Source organism: Sturnus vulgaris, chromosome 15, assembly GCF_052056855.1.
Source record: "Sturnus vulgaris isolate bStuVul1 chromosome 15, bStuVul1.hap1, whole genome shotgun sequence".
Taxonomy (NCBI): Eukaryota; Metazoa; Chordata; class Aves; order Passeriformes; family Sturnidae; genus Sturnus; species Sturnus vulgaris.
Window position 1 is genome coordinate 10,267,026 of NC_142257.1, and position 18,039 is coordinate 10,285,064.

General features: G+C 43.5%; 2 long non-coding RNA genes across 2 annotated transcripts in view; one reads left to right on the forward strand and one right to left on the reverse strand.

The window, feature by feature from the left end:
- LOC148221983 (uncharacterized) overlaps positions 1 to 8,929 on the forward strand; it is a 37,737-nt gene extending 28,808 nt beyond the window's left edge. The window contains exons 3-5 of the long non-coding RNA XR_015806988.1: positions 770 to 895; positions 3,484 to 3,553; positions 8,256 to 8,929. This is a non-coding gene — a long non-coding RNA (uncharacterized LOC148221983). The remainder of the gene's footprint in view (positions 1 to 769; positions 896 to 3,483; positions 3,554 to 8,255) is intronic.
- The window catches only part of LOC148221984 (uncharacterized), a 32,849-nt gene that overhangs the window by 8,248 nt on the left and 6,562 nt on the right, over positions 1 to 18,039 (reverse strand). The gene's annotated exons all lie outside the window — the stretch shown is intronic.

Below are 18,039 nucleotides of genomic sequence, written 5' to 3' on the forward strand. Positions count from 1 at the left end.
CATCTTGTGATTCAGTCTATAAAGCACCATCAGACATACGGACACCCATTAATTTATCTCCTCTTTCTTTCTGCCTGGCTCCATTTTCCAAGTCATCCTCTGAGTGGACCAAGGATAGGGAAGGATGTGCGTTTCAGAAACATGCATAAACGGACATTTGAAAGCCAGGTGGGATTTTTATCTCGGCCTTGCACTTGATACTTTACATTTTTTTCCCTCTTCCACAGTAATAGAAATGTTAGAGAAAGAAATAACACCCATCATGACCACATAGAACCTTCCTTGTTGCATTTCTGAGATGCATTGTAAATGGTACATTCCGTGACCCCTGCTATGCCCTGTAGCTTGGTCCCTCTCCCCTCCTGGCCATACAGGGCTGGCTGGGATCCAATTTCTCCCCTCCCTAGAAAAGACCTGTGCCCCCGACCTCTCTCTCTTTCCCTTTCTCTTTCCCTTTCCCTCTCTCTTTCCTTTTCTCTTTCTCTCTTCCTCGCTACCCACAAGAAATAAAATCTGCAACTTCATCAGGGGAAAGAGCCTCTTTTGTTATCTTTTATTTACGTCCATGTGGCAAGGGCCTGGGAGGCTTCACCCTAACAGCTGAGCTAGACCGGAGGAAAGGGTGAGACACCATTAAGGGCCAGGAAACAGCCTCAGTTGGTGCCCCAACGTGGTTGGTCTCTATGGAGCACCCCACGACCGGCTGTGACTCCTATTTTCAGGATTCAAGAAGCCTTGGAACTGATCAACTAGCTTAAATTTCTTTTAGCTGCATTTTGTGCAGTTCAAAGACTCTTAAGCACAAACCGGGAGCCTGTCAGGAGCCCAGGCAGGTCGGTTCTGGACGGAGACCCACTACAGTTACACAGATGCCTCTGCCTGCAAGAAAAAAAAGGTGAGTGGAAGCCTCCTTTTGCTGCGGGTGGGTTCCCGGAGCTCCACGGGGAGGTCTCACCAGTAGCATTTGGCCAGCGTGGCGCTGCTCTCGGGGAGAGAGGCGGCGCGGGCATGTGCGCGGCGCACGTGGCTTGGCGTCCCGCAGCCACGTGGTGAGGTGCGTGGGCTGGGGGGGCTGGACGCGGCCACCCCAGGCACAGCGCGGCAGGCAGACAGCTTTGATTGGTTTCAAAGCGGTGGCACAGAGGTTCTTTTGCAGTTTTTTGCAGTTTTTGAGGGTTTTTGCGGCAGAGTCGGTCCCTACAGCGGCACGGGCGCCACGTGGGTTTTACCGACAGAAACGGCAAAATTAACATCAGCCCAGCAGCCAGTAAAGCCTGAAAACCGTGGTGTACCTGGCACGTTTTAACAACTAACTCTCTTCCTGTGTTTTAACTGTAGTGGGGTAGATATAGTGGCAAATTGTTAAACATTGCTTACAGCAATCTGCTTTACAAAAGAGTATAAAAAAACAACTAAGGGAAATATTAAGTTCAGGAAATGTTTTAATATCTAAGAAAAGATTAGCCCGTTTTGCCAGCTGGCTGTCTGTTGAAAAATCTGACCTTGAATTACAAAATATAAATTCGATTTCATTTTGGGATGAAATAGGAGATTTATTAACTTTAAAAGTGGAAAATGGAGATAAAACAGCTTCTGTATTCCTCCCAATAGTCTTACAAATTCAGAAACTTTTAATTCAAACAGAAAACAACAGGCAGCAGCAGCAAAACAGTTCGGATTCACCTTCCCTTTCCCCAAAACCCTATAACCCGAACCTGGAGGAGATCCACAGGTCCCCCTGGGAAACACAGGGCACCCAGCACAGCTGTAGCTGCTCTGAGTCATTGAGTCCTCCCCAGTATCCCGGTTCTGATAATTTTTCAAAAATTGTCAGCCCTTCTTCCTTGTACCCTTCCCTTCAGGGCAACAGCCACGTGGCTACACCTGAAGGGGAAGGGGTCGGGGTCCAAGATAGCTCTGGCCGTGCGGTAGACCAAGTGGGGGGGTCCCATATGGTGGCAGCCACGTGTTTCCTCCTTCATCCCGCAACCCCCTTCACCCTCCAGTCCGTGCCCCTAACCCTGTCCCATCCCATAACCCATCCCTGCCCTCGGCTGCCTTGCCCCCTCCCCCCTCCAAGACCCCGCCCTGCACGGCACCCAGCAACCCCACCCACAGGTATTGCAACCCTGAATCCCACCACCCCTCCCGCGCTCCGGTTTCACATTCCTTCCCTCCAAGCTGCTGCGGGGTGGGGGGGGCAGTGGAGCCCCCGCTAGTTTCAGTGCCAGTGGGGGTGGGGGGGATCAGCTCACAGCCCCTGCGGAACAGATAGTGTCCCTGTGGTGGGGGGGGGGGGGGGGGTGGGCAGCCTCCCGGGCCGGGTGGCGGGGGTGTGCCCAGCCCTGAAAGTCAACACCAGGGAAAAGAGTATTTACCATCAGTTGCTCCTGTAGTTTATCTTGGTAAAAGAAATGGTAGAAGAAGTTATCAACCTTTGTCCTATCAAGATAAAAAGGAAATTTGTAAAGTACAGAGAGAATTTGGTAGAAATAGTGAAATCTTTAAAGGCATGATGAGAGCCACCTTTAGTTCAAACAAACTGTTTCCATATGATATCAAAGAGCTTTTCCGATGTCTGTTAACTCCCTCAGAATATGATCTATGGGAAATGCTGTGGAAAAGATCTTTGAAAGTGCTTTTACTAGAGCTTTTACAAAGCTCAGATGATGCAAAAGATGCTGATAATAATGACATAACATATGAACACCTATGTGGGGAAAAGGATTGGCATTGCCCCGAAAGCCAAACCAGAATATTATCCAAGTATGTCCTGGATAAAATATGCAATGTTGCAGAAAAGGTTTTTAATCAATTACCAACAGTAGATGCTAAAGGCAGTAATGTTTACATTAAACATTCTGAGAATTTCTTAGTTTGTGGACTGCCTTCATGCGCAAGTGGAAAGACAGGTGTCTGATCCAGTGGCACAATCTGAATTAATTAAAGAGATGGCTCAGAGGAATGCTAATGATACCTGCCATAGGGTTATTCTTGGCCTTCCCCTAGAGCCAGCACCTAGCTTAGCACAGATGATAGAAGCCTGCGCCAGGAAAGCAGAACTGCTCAGTGGACACGAGAGAAAACCAGGACTGGCACACCCAAAGACCATGGCAGCTGTATCACCAGAAGCCAAGAAGCAACCAATGTCACCAGAGCAGCTGCAGCACATCATCTGCTTCCAGTGCAAGCAGCCAGGACACTTTGCCAGAGACTGTCCACACAACCAGAGACAGAAGAAGACCAACAAACAAAAAAACTAGCTTTACAGCGTGTACCCGCCATTAACACAATAATGCGTTCGGCTATAAATACTGAGGGCTCTACACTCACAAAAGACTCTCTCTTAATAAACAAAAAGGGGGAGGATGGGATAGAGGGTGTGGGGATGCATGGCAATGAAAATATTAAGTGTTCAATTAACAAGGTTTGGAAGCCACTAGGCCGTTTTAGGCTTGTGACTACCAAAGGTTTTCATTTCAGGTCACCTGATTGGACAGTCATTACAGTGGACTTACCTAACAGTACACAGGACGTGACATGAAACTGGATAGTGAGTACTTTGTTGTCGGGGACACAGCACACACACCCCCAGAGACTGAGGTGGCTCCCATGACTATCAAGGGAAGCATAACTGGCCTCATTCTCCTGGCACGATGTCCTCTACCACCATATTACCTGGTTAAGGGACAAATCCTCACCCAGGCCATTCCTGTTCAAGAGCAATTCCCAGTAGGTGGAAAATCACCTGAAGTCTACTGGTCAGAAGTGGTGGGTGAGGACAAACCTTCTCTGGCATGCACCTAACCCATGGATCAGATCACCTCCATATGGAGGGGGTACTGGATACAGGTGCTGATGTGACTATCATACCCAAGAGGATGTGGCCATCACATTGGGAACTTCAGCCTGTGGCAGGCAGAATCCAAGGTGTAGGAGGAGTAAAATTGGCAAAAATATCAAAAAGCATTGTGCAAATTGAAGGGCCGGATGGAAAATTGGCTAGCATCCGTCCATTTGTTACAGACTACAAATGCCCTCTATGGGGGAGAGATACCATGTCCCAGTGGGGGGTGAAATTGATTATTCCTAAGACTCCTCAGGATTTTTAGAGGTGGCCACTGTAGAGCACTCTACCCAAAAGCTGAAATGGCTAGATGATACCCCAAAGTGGGTAGCACAGTGGCCGATGAGTAAGGAGAAGCTCAGGGCGCTTGAAGAGCTTGTGGAGGAGCAATTGGCTAAAGGCCACATAGAGGAGACCACAAGCCTGTGGAATTTTCCAGTTTTTGTGATAAAGAAGCCGCGAAAGGACAAGTGGGGGCTGCTCCACGACCTCCGGGGAATAAACAAAGTAATTGAGGACATGGGATCTCTCCAACCTGGGATGCCTTCTCCAACAATGCTTCCCAGAGATTGGCAATTGGCTGTTCTAGACATCAAGGACTGTTTCTTCCACATTCCCCTACACCCAGAGGATGCCCCACAGTTTGCCTTCTCAGTTCCTACCATCAATCAAGAAGCCCCAGTGAAGCGCTACCACTGGAAAATTTTGCCCCAGGGAATGAAATGCAGTCCCTCCATCTGCCAGTGGCATGTGGCCTCATTGCTGTCCCCGGTGTGTGCCCAGAGAAGGGAGGCCATCATCTTGCATTACATGGATGATGTGCTAGTGTGTGCACCCGATAACTCTCTACTCCAAGACACACTTGACCTAGTGGTTAAAGTTTTAACCTCTGCTGGATTTGAATTGCAGGAAGACAAAGTCCAAAGGATGCCACCTTGGAAGTAGCTGGGCTTGGAAATTACTGCACGGACCATTGTCCCACAGAAATTGGAAATTAATTGTAATCCAAAAACCTTAGCAGATCTCCATTCCCTGTGTGGGTCATTGAATTGGGTTAGGCCCTGGCTAGGCCTCACTAATGAGGACCTAGAACCTCTCTTCAATTTATTGAAGGGGGAGAGAGAGCTGCTTTCTCCCAGGGAACTGACCCCAGAGGCAAAGATGGCAATCGAAAAGGTACAAAAGACTTTAGGAGAGAGGAAAGCTCACCATTACCAGCCCGAGATGCCCTTCAAATTCATTGTCCTAGGAAAACTGCCACGCTTACACGGGTTGATATTCCAATGGATTGAGGGGCAGAGAGAGTCAGTCTTAATCATAGAGTGGGTCTTCCTCTCCCACCAAAGATCCAAAACCATCACTAAGCCACAAGACTTAATAGCTCAGCTGATTTGGAAAGCAAGGATGAGACTGTATGAACTAGCTGGTTGTGACTTTACATGTATTCACCTCCCTGTTAAACTGTCTGAGGAGGGGAGGAACTCTCCTGAAACATTGACTAAAGAGATGTTTGAGCATTTGCTCCAGAGAAATGCCAGTCTCCAGTTATCTCTGGATAGCTACAGAGGACAAATATCAGTCCATGCCCAGTCTCACAAGCTGTTTAATGAGGAATTCCACCTCATTCCTCGTGAGGAGTCGGAGACCACTCAAAGCTCTCACAGTGTTCATGGATGCATCAGGGGCATCCCATAAGTCGGTGATGACTTGGAGAAATCCCCAGACTCAGCATTGGGAAGCTGATGTTGAGTTTGTGAAAGGATCACCCCAAGCAGCTGAACTGGCAGCAGTGGTAACAGCCTTTGAGAAGTTCTCAGAGCCAATCAACTTGGTAACAGACTCAGCCTATGTAGCGGGGGTAGTGTCCAGGGCGGACCAGGCAGTGCTCAGAGACATCGAGAATGAGCAGCTTTTCAGGTTGCTTTCTAAACTAATTTGTTTGATTTCTCATAGAGAACACCCGTTCTATGTGATGCATGTGAGGTCACACATAGATTTGCCAGGTGAAATTGCAGAACGGAACCGCCAGGCAGACTCCCTTGCAACCCCAGTAGAACGAGCAACCCCAGCAGAACAAGCACGCCTCCCTGACATCTTCCAGCAGGCAAAGCTGAGCCACCAGCAGTATCACCAGAATGCACCAGGTCTAATGCGTCAGTTCCAGCTAACACGGAGTCAGGATGGAGCCATTGTGACCACCTGTCCCAACTGTCAGCTCCAGACCATGCCATCAATGGGCATGAGGGTTAACCCTGTCTTGAGTTTGAGTTGCCAATTTGAATAAACTTATTTTTCTTGTTGTGAGACAGAACCAGGAGCAAAAGAGCAAGGCAGGCCTAAAACTTGAGAGAGTATAAAAGAAAATTTATTAACTACACAAACAAAAGGAGAAGAAAAAAAAAATTCAGAATAAGATTTCTTTAGATCACTCCTTCCCTCCCTCTCCCAATCTTCATAACAACAAAACAAACATATAACAAATACTTCGGTCAGTGCCCAATTTAGTCTTTCTCAGTTCACTCCTGGAGAGAGAAGCTTCTTCTTGTTGAAGTTGTAGGGATTTTTCCCACAAGAAGGAAAAAACAGTTCTCTTGTGGTTTTATCTTTCACGATTTGCATCTGCCCGGGAACCTGCAACCATGACGCTCCTCCCAACTCTACAACCGTCCTAAAGTTGTAGATGTGGGCCATGTCTGTCTCATGGGGTATTACTTTTAAGAATGAAATGTTCGACAGCAAAGATTCTCTCTGTCTCCTTTTTCTCTGCTCAGGCTTTATCTTCAGAAAACCAAAATCCCCTTCTTTTCTCAGGACAGAAATTCTCAACACAGGTGCTCTTTAGTCAAATCATCTATTAAATGGAACATTTCCATCCCCCCATGTCTCTTTCCATGGTTTATAGGAATATTCAGTACATCAGTTCATTCCTACAATTTCACAAAAAAGATTTTCAGCCATTTCAGCATCTTCTCATTCTCTTTCCATCTTAAAAACTTAGCTCTTACATCACTGACTTCAGAAATCTTCTTATTCCCTTTCATATTCAAAGGAAAGGCTGAAGGCTTTGCAAATCTTATCTGAGCACTAAAGAGTTAAAGTTTAACACAACTACAAGAGTTGGGCCAGGCTTAGGCTGTGCTGGGGGGGCAGCCGAGGTGTTAATCAGCCTTTCTGGGGCTGGGCTGCGGCCCCACACTGCTCATGGCCACCCGGGCAGGCCCGGCCCGTCCGGCAGCAGCAAAAGTCGGCCTCCCCCCACGCCAGAGCCGCAGGCCCGTGGAGGAAGAAGCCGTGAAGGTCTTATCACACAACGTTTTCTCCCCCTGGCCATCGGGTCCCCCTCGTTGGCAAACGGGGCCCAAGCGGCCTCCCGAGCCTCCCTCCCCCCCGCATGGGGGAGGGGGAAGCTCGAGTTGGTGTTACCTGCTCAGCCGCCGGAAGACCAAGAGGCTCAGTTCCGGATTACCTTCCTCAAAATGTGTGTTCACGGAGCGAACTAACTTTCTCTAATTGGCTGTTGCAGGTATCCCAACCCCCACAGAGGAAATTCCCTTAGGAAGAATCTCTTCTGAGTTTCTTCTTCCTAAGTCAACCTATCACAACCCCCAAGGTCTTGGCAGTTGTGAGGTATGGCAGACTGACATCACACACATTCCTAGTTTTGGTCGCCTCAAATATGTGCATGTAAGCATTGACACATATTCAGGCGCGGTCTATGCCTCTGCCCATGCAGGAGAAAGGGCAATGCACGCCAAAAAACACCTAGTGCAAGCCTTTTCAGTATTGGGGATCCCTAGGGAAATCAAAACTGATCAGGGCGCAGCGTATAAATCCAAGGAGTTCCTGGAATTCGTCCAGCAGTGGGGAGTGGAACATAAAACTGGCACCTTCTACTCCCCCACAGGCCAAGGTGTAGTTCAGCAAGCCAATCAGATGCTCAAGCAGGTCTTGGCTAAACAGAGGAGTTCAACTGCGTGGATGTCTCCACAGCAGAAGCTCTGCAAAGTCATGTTTACTATCAATTTCCTGAATTGTTCATTTGAGAACATGAGTCCACCTGTGGTATGTCACTTTAACAGTGGTAAACAGTTCAAGTTATCCCAACATCCTCCAGTCTTGATTAGGGACCCAGAAACCTGGGAAATCAAAGGTCCCTATGAGCTTGTTACCTGGGGGCGTGGCTATGTGTGCATATCCACTCCCTCAGGCCCTCGGTGGATTCCCCAAAAGTGGGTGAAACCATATGTCCCCAAGCATCCTGCTCCAACTGAGGGGAACTAGGAGCAGGTGGCTGTGGCTTCGAAAAGAAGATGCCGCCGGAAAAAAGGAAAAGAAATCCTCATAGAGGATGACATTCCAGCAGATAGAGACTTTTAACAGGTTTTACAATGTTTGTCTTTCCTTTTAGAGAAAAGCTTCCCTTCTCCAGGTCCTGTGATGAACCCCATTCAAGTTGTCTTGCTGTTAACACCGAGCAGTTTAGCAGCTGAATGAATCATCCCTCAACCACGTCAGAACATCTGGATGACCCTGGCACACACACTCCAAAATCGTGCTGCTATAGATTTTCTCCTACTACTGCACGGACATGAGTGTCAGGAATTTGAAAGACTTTGCTGCATGGACCGGACCTGGAGAGCTCCTAACATCCATGCTGCGCTCCGAAACATGAACAACTTGATTGGACAAGTGAGGCAAGAATCTGAAGATTGGTTCAATGGACTGTTCAAAAAGGCTTGGGACTCACAGGGTGGTGGGCAAGTCATAATTTAAATGAAACTAATATCCTTCTTTCAACGTTGTTAAACAAAAAACGGGGAGATGTTGCATTTCCAAGATGCATTGTAAATGGTACATTCCGTGACCCCTGCTATGCCCTGTAGCCCTGTAGAGGTCCCTCTCCCCTCCTGGCCATACAGGGCTGGCTGGGATCCAATTTCTCCCCGCCCCCCTTTTCAGACCCTAGAAAAGACCTGTGCCCCCGACGTCTCTTTCTTTCCTTTTCTCTTTCTCTCTCTTTTCCTCGCTACCCACAAGAAATAAAATCTGCAACTTCATCAGGGGAAAGAGCTTCTTTTGTTATCTTTTATTTACATCCATGTGGCAAGGCCCCGGGAAGTTTCACCCTAACAGCTGAGCTAGACCGGAGGAAAGCGTGAAGACCCCATTAAGGGCAAGAAAAAGCCACACTTCCTGGGTATATCCCTCACATTGTAGGAAATATAAACATATAAGGAAAAAAACCTGCCTGGACTTTTTTTATTTCCACGGGGCAGGGATGCATTTCAGCCAGCCCTAATAAGGGTCTGGATTTTGGTGGGATTGTATTGCTACTTGCAACTTTTCCTGTCACTAGGAGACTTAGCTTAACCAAGCTATCTTTTCTTTTTTTTTTTTTTAATAGCAAATTCAAAAATCTGCAGTCATATTTCAGTCAGGAAAGCATTTTAGGTTAAATGTTAAAGGAGAAAGCCTTTTAATCCATTTCTATTGCATCTTTTGGAACAGTCTAAAGTCAAGATTTCAGACATTTTTTCAGCAATGAAAGATTGAATGTTAAGTAATGAAATTACTGAATTTGAGTGTTGGGACCATATCTGTGAGTTTTGTGGTATTTTAGCAGTAAATCAGTAAACTGACCTGGGGATTCACAGGTATGGCTTGATGGAACAAGTGTCTAAAATCAGATCTTCAGGAGTTTTACAGGATGTTCTTGTGGCCAAGAACAGACTTTATAAAAATAGAAAGGATGATTGCAATTGAGGACTCAAACACAAACAGAGAATTATTGCTCAATTAAGCATTAAAATTCCCGCTCTCTGTCTAGCCTATACAGGGGTTTTGATGTGTGGTTAGGTTAAAGATTTTCACATGTGATTCTCAAAATTAACCATTTTTCAAATTTTGAATATATTTTGGAGCACCCAATGAACATTGAAACCCATGGGACAGGTCGGTGTGGATTAAATCCTACAGGCCCATATGTAGTGACAAGAGTCTATGAAAAGATGTTTTAATAGAGGAGGTCTTGGATTAGGATTTGTAGACTACATTTTTAGCTCAGCCACACACCTCATGTCCAGTCAGTCTGTTCCCTTTTTGATAAAATAGGATGGATGTTTCCATCTGTCAGAAGTGGTATTAAGAGAACAAATCCAATAACTGTGAGTGTCTCAGATGCTGGTGATACAAAATGTCCAGCTGTTTGTGCAGAAAGTTGAGGTCACTAATACAAAAAAGTTTTCACCTTCTGTCTTTAATTTCACCATACGCAAAGGAGTATTTGAATGATACTCTAAACAGGAAAACAATTATATTGTTTGTTTTTCCATTTTTTTAATTTTACTGGTTTTTAAAAACTTTCATATATAGAAAAAGCCCCAATGGAGCTATACAATATCTGTTATTTTTTGAAAGTGTATCTTGTTTGGCCTTTTTTGAAAGTATATCTTGTGTGTAAAAATTTTGATTTTGTGGAAGTTGTAAAGATTACTTTCTCTGCCTGGGCTGGCTGATGCTGTACACCCACCTGAACCTCATCAAGTGGCTATGATGAGGGGAGGAGGCAGCTGTGTTCTGCTTAGCTTTGGGAATAAAACCCACTTCCCTGGGTGCCTTCCAGTTGTTTAGTATTTGAGGTCTTCTCCACAGAGCTCTGAATTTTCAGTGTTGCTCTTAGTCCTTAAGTAACTTTTTGTGCATTTTCTACTCTGCTACCTTATTTTCTACATGTTAATGAAAGTTGGACTGTTTGTTACAGTTCCCTAATCAAACTTTAAAACATCTGTGTACTTAATGAGTAGTACTGCCAGTCTTAACTATTCAGGATGGCTGTATGATGAAAACATTTAACTTTCTGATTAATGTATGTACAAGTCAAAGCTGTGCTTCAGCATGGTGCAATTAAATCCAAGTAGTCTATAGTCTTCCCAGACAACAATAAACTTCTCTTAGTTTTTGAACGTACATCTCGAACAGAGTAAGTTGAGGCAACCAAAAACTAATCACATTCAAGGAACTGCCTTTAAATTCATGATCAACCTTGCACAGAGAGCTGTACACCATGGCAGATGATTGGAAGATGAAGATTTAATGCAAGTGGAGGATCTGGTATTTTTGACCATCCCAAAGTTTCTTAATTTTACCTGTTTTATAATCTGCCACAATATTTTTGAATTTGAGATGCTCCAGGTGGTCCTGACCTGGCCTCCCAGCTATGGTGGCTGTGATTGGGTGCATGACCCAGACTGCTGTCCTGGCCTGGCCAGGAGAGCCAGAACTATAAAAGCTGAGATGGTATCATTCCTGAGAAATTCCATAAAGAAAATATGAAAACAGAGGTGAAAGGCAGTTCAGGAAAGCTGAAAGGAAAGGAGCAGGACAGGCACTTTTTGATTGGCTTTTCTGCCAAAACATAGTTAAAGCTTCACAAGTTTATACAATAGTGTTTTAAAATATAATCTCTTCAGTTGAGAGAAGCAGATGGAGGGGGTTCCTCTGTGATGATAAATCAGGCTGGTGACAAGAGCCAGCAGGTCCCAAATCAGCTGGGCAGGAACTGAATTTCCTTTTGGAGCCCAACTTCAAGCATTGACGGATGTATTCAAAGGCGCAGGTATGCTCCTAACTGAGATTTGTGCCTTTGAAAATATCCTTCCTAAATTTCAGTGCAATCTCCCTGCTCTTGGTAGATCATGAGATACTTTTATAGTCTCCTTTTATGTTTACCTCCAGGTATACATGGGAGAGAAACACCTTTCATTGCTGCAGATTACAGTGAAATGAAGCCATGGGATACTCAAGGCTTATAACCAGGACTTCTGACTGATAGTTCCAAGTTTATTAAAATAACAGGATATCATCATCAACTGATGAGGCATATGCATAAACTGAGCTGGTTAATGGGGTCCTCCCCTACTCATGGTATCCCTGACTCACCTGCACCTGGGAGGCTGAATGTCTCTGGAAAACTTATGGCTGATGACTTTTACTGAGAAGGGCAGATACTAGCTGAAAAAGTTAGGATATTTGACTTTATTGCACATAATCTAAGTTTTTGTTGGTATTTTTAAAATTCCATCTTGGTAGCAGTTAACTCCCTCTAAAACATTAAATATGAATATAAACATTACTGAAATAAAGTTGCTATATTTAGCAATTCCCTCCATCCACCATTTTCTTTCTGAGATGAAATATTAAATAACCTCTAAAGAATTTATTCAACAGTTTTATGTAATGAAAGCATACCAAAGAGTTTTCAGCCCCCAAATAGGCAAAGTTCCAAGCTAAAGAAGATAAAACAGACACAAAGTAATTTTTTAAATACTCAGATTTGCCTGTCAGAGAGTGAATAAAGATAGTAATGTTGAACATGGATTTTCCTGTATCAAGTAGCTGCATTGCCTGCTGTATGGTAGGACACGGTGATCACAAAGGTGAGGTATTAGTCTATATAAACACATGAAAATCAAACAATATAAAAGAATAGGCAAGAGAAACGCACTATACTTTTACTAGCATTTGGAGAATTCTAGATTAAAAGGAAAAAAAAACAAGCATCTTCTAGAGTGCACTGTTTCCCAAGAAAAATCTATAACCTTTTGACCCCAAAAAACATCCTCAGCATATTTTGGCTTTGGTTTGATGATTTTCCTGTACTAATTCAACACTGAGAAAAGAGCAGTTAACAAGACTTGTGGTTGAAGAAATTCAAATTCATTGGAGGACACTTGACTAGCACAGCCCCAAACCTGCTTTTCATTTTCCAGAATTATGCCATTCTCTCTGCAGTTACAGCTAAACAGTGCTGCCAATAGGAGTTAATTCCAGATATGAAGGACTGTCCTAACTATAAGAGATGAAAAATTACTGCAGAACCTCATGGTTGAGGAAGTTTTATTTGCAGGAAAATCTCTTAATGATGGGCATCAAGTAACATGTGGTCTTGTAACTGTCAGCAAGAGGCTTCTGAGCTTCCTTTTGGGAATATTCTGCAAAGCTCCATTTTGGTGAAGAGCTCCAATTGTTCATGAGGAGAAGTGGTAGGTCTTTTGATTAAATGGTCAAAGTAATCTTCTGATACAGAAATTTCTCATTTTATATGAGTCCTTCTGTGATTATTGAAAGACCAACTATTTATTGGACTCACGAGGTTTGGTACTTTAGGGATTGCAGCACTTGAACCTCGACCTTCTGTATTGCAGTGAGAGTGGTAAACACCAGGCCACAGTTTGGATATTGCCGCCTTTTCTGTCTCTATTCCTCGTTCTCCTACTTCTCTCAAAGTGTCTTGTTTCAATTAGAATGCAAATTAAAATCCATTTCCATTTATAAAATAAATCTTTGTTTTCCAGCCAGTCTTAATCAAAACTGCAAGCCAGGCTCTCTTTCTGTACTTCTCTTTGGGGCTGATTTCAGTTGTCTTTAAGGCAACTTGCTGCCATTGCAAAGAGCCTTCAAAGTGCAGGATATTTCAAACACCATTTAAACTTGCTGGAAGACCAAAGGGTGTGAAAGGCTTTAGCAGTTTTATACAATCCTTCTGTGGTTGAATTATGTGCCCTCGAATTACACACATTTACCATAGACCCTCATTAGAAATATGAGATGTTTCTTGGGTGTTCTCCAGAGACTTCACTCAGTAGGAATACTGTTTCCTGTTTATAGCTCTGAGTTCTCTGCTCTGTCTTCCTATATGTTTACTCCTTACCTGCAGTTCTACCACTATTCAAGTTTATGTCAGCTGCTGACACCATGACTTTTCCAGGTGTGAGGAGAGGAAGCAGTGTTGGTCTCCCTTCCCAGCTCCACAATTTTGATGCACAGTAAAGCAAAGCTAAAACTAGAAGTTATTTCTGAGAAGCATGTTGGAAAATATGGAAAGAAAGAGGTGGCTCAGCCCCTCAGTTCCTTCCAGCCATGGAGTGAGAGTTTCAACAGTGAACCTAATCCCTGCTAAATCCAATCTTCCCAAGTTAAGTATTTCTTTGATCTTCAAAGAGAAAAATATGCCATTTTCTCAAATTATTTATGTCAGAGAAATATATTATCTGGAGATGAAGCCCCTTGAGTCAGAAGGCCTCCATCACTTATTGCTGCATTTTCCACCTTTTTCCTGTGGCCAACTTTTCTCACCCTCTTCCTTTTATGTCCACCTGAAAGAATCTGCTCCAGCAGATCTGTTATATAGAAATACTGGTAGTTAATCCATGGGAAACAGTGGTGCTGAAGTTCTTCTGTGCTGTGCATTAGGCTAAAGCCTAGAGATACTCGGAGTGTTCCCAGATAAGCCGCACCAAGGGAGCTGTGGAAGTGATGCTCTGTTGTTCACCAGTGGCTTATTTTGTCAGATTTACTTTCTTTTCCCCACCTTACTGCCATGATTGTGGAAATTATGCTTGAGGGAGCAGTAACACTGCTTTCTGGTCATGAGAGGTTGGGTTCACTCCTAAAAGCTGAAGGAAAAAAAGCCTCCCTAGCAGTTGCTAGTTCTGTTACAGGTCTAGAATTGAAAACAAGCCAGAACCAGAATAATATTCTGCCTTAGTTGGAGCCAAGCCTTTTACTTCTTGAAAAAATATATTAAAATGTACATATTATGATGCTCTGGATTTGGGATTTTTTCATGAGTAATCTGTTCTCCATCATAGGCATCTGCATTTTGTAATGAACGTTTCCTCATACAACTGCACAGGTGAAAATGAACCCTGGATTTACCACATCTGGCTGAACCATGTTAATGTTCATTGATATGGTTTTGACCACAGACTACAGGCGGAAGTTTGTTATTTAGAGGCATGTCAGTACAGTGACATTTAGATTTTACTTGCTTTGGTCACTCTGTGCTCTTTATTGATCAAGCCTGCTGTACTGCGGATAGGTTAGTCACCTAAGCTATATATTGTATTAATACTAGTGATAAGAGAGCATCCATTGGTGCTATTACTGATATACATCTTTAGCCCATTAAAATGCAAATTCTAAGGTGTGCAGCAGTAGAAATCTCTGCAACTTAAAGCACTGAAAAGGCTGGCTAATTAAGACTCCAACTATTTTTCAGATATGTGAGCAGTAAGTCATTATAAAATTCATAATGTGAATCCTTTTATTTCCCTTTTCCCCTGACTATTGAGCTGCAGATAATCTCATAAGGCAATCTCAGTTTCCAGAATGAGTGCTCAAGGGTTTATTCATTATTCTAAATCTGAAAGCAAATAGAGCTAGGAAAACCAACCCAAGATGTGTAATTTATATCAACAAGACCAAAGATGAAGGATTTTCTTATCATGTAACTATCAGATGCCCCTTCAGTTTGCTGAGATGATTTTTGGGCAGTCCTGTTTCTGGTATCTTCTGTTTCAAGGCTCAGCAAGTACTTAGAGATTTATGCCATTAAATATGACTCAAGGACAGATCTGGCCTCTTTGCCAGCATAATGCTGCCCTTAGAGGACAGATATTTCAGAAGTTGCCTAAAACCCTTTCATACACAAGAACCCCATGGTCTCCCAGGAAATTCCTCCCCTCAGCACTTAACTCTGGTGAGACATTATACCACTGCAAACATGCCAGCAAAAGAGTATATTTTTATCATAATACAGTCAGAAATTTCCAGGATCATTTGTGCAATGGCATTTATGTATGTTTGAGCCTGAACATCAATTTTAATATGTATGGATACTCAGCAGGCAAAGTGTACTATAGGTTTCACTCCATCTGAATTTATTTTCCCAGTGAAGTGTCCCTTGATCTGGTTGTCTGGTATTTTTATAGTTATTCCTGTTTGAACACAGATGGCCCATTGTGTCGTGGTCTGCAGAATGAATGCAGTTGCTGTGATTAAATAAAGATACAAGAACAATTTAACCTTCTATTTCACACTTATGATCTTCCCCTTTAATATGACATTTATGATGACTATTTTTCTCATTTTCCCAGGTTTCAACTCTTCTAGCCAGGCAATTAACTGTGTATGTGTTAAGTCAGACATAAGCCCTTGGCAAAATGGCAGAATGTTTTTTTAATAAAGCAGGTCTCAGTATTTACTCCAAACTGAGAAGAAAACTTTTCTTTGAGTTGAAGTTTCGTTTACTTTCCTCATGTCGATTTTTCTTTGACTCCATTTGAAGAGTCCAGCTCCAGCTGGCTTTTGAGCCACAACCAAGATCTTTGAACCATCAGCAGCTACATTAAAGGAAGAACAGAGAGCAGTGCCAATACAGCAGGTTAAACAGGAAAGTCAATGTCAGAGGCTTTAATTACAAAAATGACACTGTATAGCTGCACTGATGTACTTTGTGATAGTTGCATGCAGTGCTGGAGAAAGTCAAACCAGATAACCTCTGCATAGGGTGCAAACAGGGAGAGATTTATAAATGGCTCTTCTTGTTCCAACTCCTCCTGACCTTAGGGCACAGAGGAAGCAGTCCTGAACCCATTTTCAGTGGGGACTGAGGACCATCTATCATCAGTGTGAGTTTGGGGTCCTCTCCCACAAAAATATTCTCTGCCACTGGGATTCAGTGAGAGCTGGAAGGCAGCAGGCAAGTGCTCATCAGCCACAAAGCATTTGAACTCCTCTCAAATGGCAAATTCAGTTCGACAGTCTTGGAAAAGGGGCTCTTTAGCTCATTTGAGGGATGGGGAACTGGAGGGAAAAAAAGAGAGTTTCTCTGTTTGAAAAAAAAATTCTGGTTTTGAGGCATTTTCTAAATGTAATTGGACAAGTGCAGCTCCCTCAGCAACTGCTGCCGGAAACTTTACAAGCAGAGAACTAAACAATTTTATGCAAGATCCCCTTCCATGCACATAGCTGCTGGCCTGCCTGCTGGGCCCTGTGTCCTGGCCTTCCAGAGTACCTTATGTAATGGGGATTTTTACTTTCAAGCTCTCAAGTAGCATAACTGAAGTCTGGGCAGCAAATGCTTTTGCAAATTAAAAAAATAAAGGTGGGGGAAAAACCCATCCAAAATTCAACAACCCCTTATGCAGGGGTGAGTTGTTCTGCAATTTGCACATTTTGCAATTTGCACATTGCCTGAAGCCTTTGCCTGCAGGAGGTTATGGGCTGGTACTAGTTCAGGATCTCTCCCTCCCCTGGTTTTAGGAGCATTTGACTTTCAGATTTGAAGTGCCTGGCTTGAATACGACTTTCTGAGCCAAGCCTTTGGCATGGAGTTGTTCTGGGGTGTGGGTGGCATTTCTTTTAGTGTTAAGCTATAGTGGAAAGGAGACAAGGTAATACAGACAAAATTGGCTTTTTCTGCTCCCGGCCACTTCAGATCAATGAAGAGATCTATGGAAACCCTCAGCCTGGAGAAAATTAAGAAAAAAACAAGGGAAAAAATAAAACCTTTCTCCGGAGTGATCATTTAAATCCCTCTGACAGCCTTGAAAATGGAATTTCACTTTCTCCTCCACAATTCCAGCCCAGATTGTTTACTCTTATCTGCAAGCTTGTTTTCACTAGTTTTTCGCATTCAGCTAATTGATTGATTGCCACAAGATTGTTAGTTACCACAATGGCAAATCTGCCTGGGTGCTCCCCAACATTTGTGGCAGCACTGTTAACCCTGAACCGTGTCCCCATTTTAACTCTGGAAAAGTATTTGAATAAAAAAACCTGCAGCATCTTTCTACCTGTTTGTCTATATCTATATAATATCCACAAACAATCTCTACATGTAGCAAATATTCAGGCCATATTTATAGCAGAGGAAGTAAAGGTGACATTTCCTATTAAATAAGGTCCTTGTAATTTTAGTAGCTGAGATAAAACTTAGCAGGACTCAAGTAACATGTTAAAATACTGATTCCCACAGTGGAGATTGTTTGAATGTATGCTGAATATAGCACAGGCAGCAGACTGTGGAAGAGCATCTTTAAATTAAAACTATAAGTTTAACTACGTCTTTGCAGAAAGCAATTACCCAGGCTGAAATTTGACCCAGCCATCAGAATTAATACACCATCATTCTTGAAGAAGAGGCCTTTGGATATTTAGATTTCATAAGCAGATAGAGGACTGCGTTTATATCTCAGGGGAAAAATACAAATAGTAAATATGAGTAGCTCTTGCAGTTGGCTTATTACAGAAAACTATTAAGATGTCATCCTTTGTATGGCTAGTGCCACATTTCCCATCACCTCTGTGGCACTTTACAGCATGACTGCCAATGTGGTTAACACCTTTAC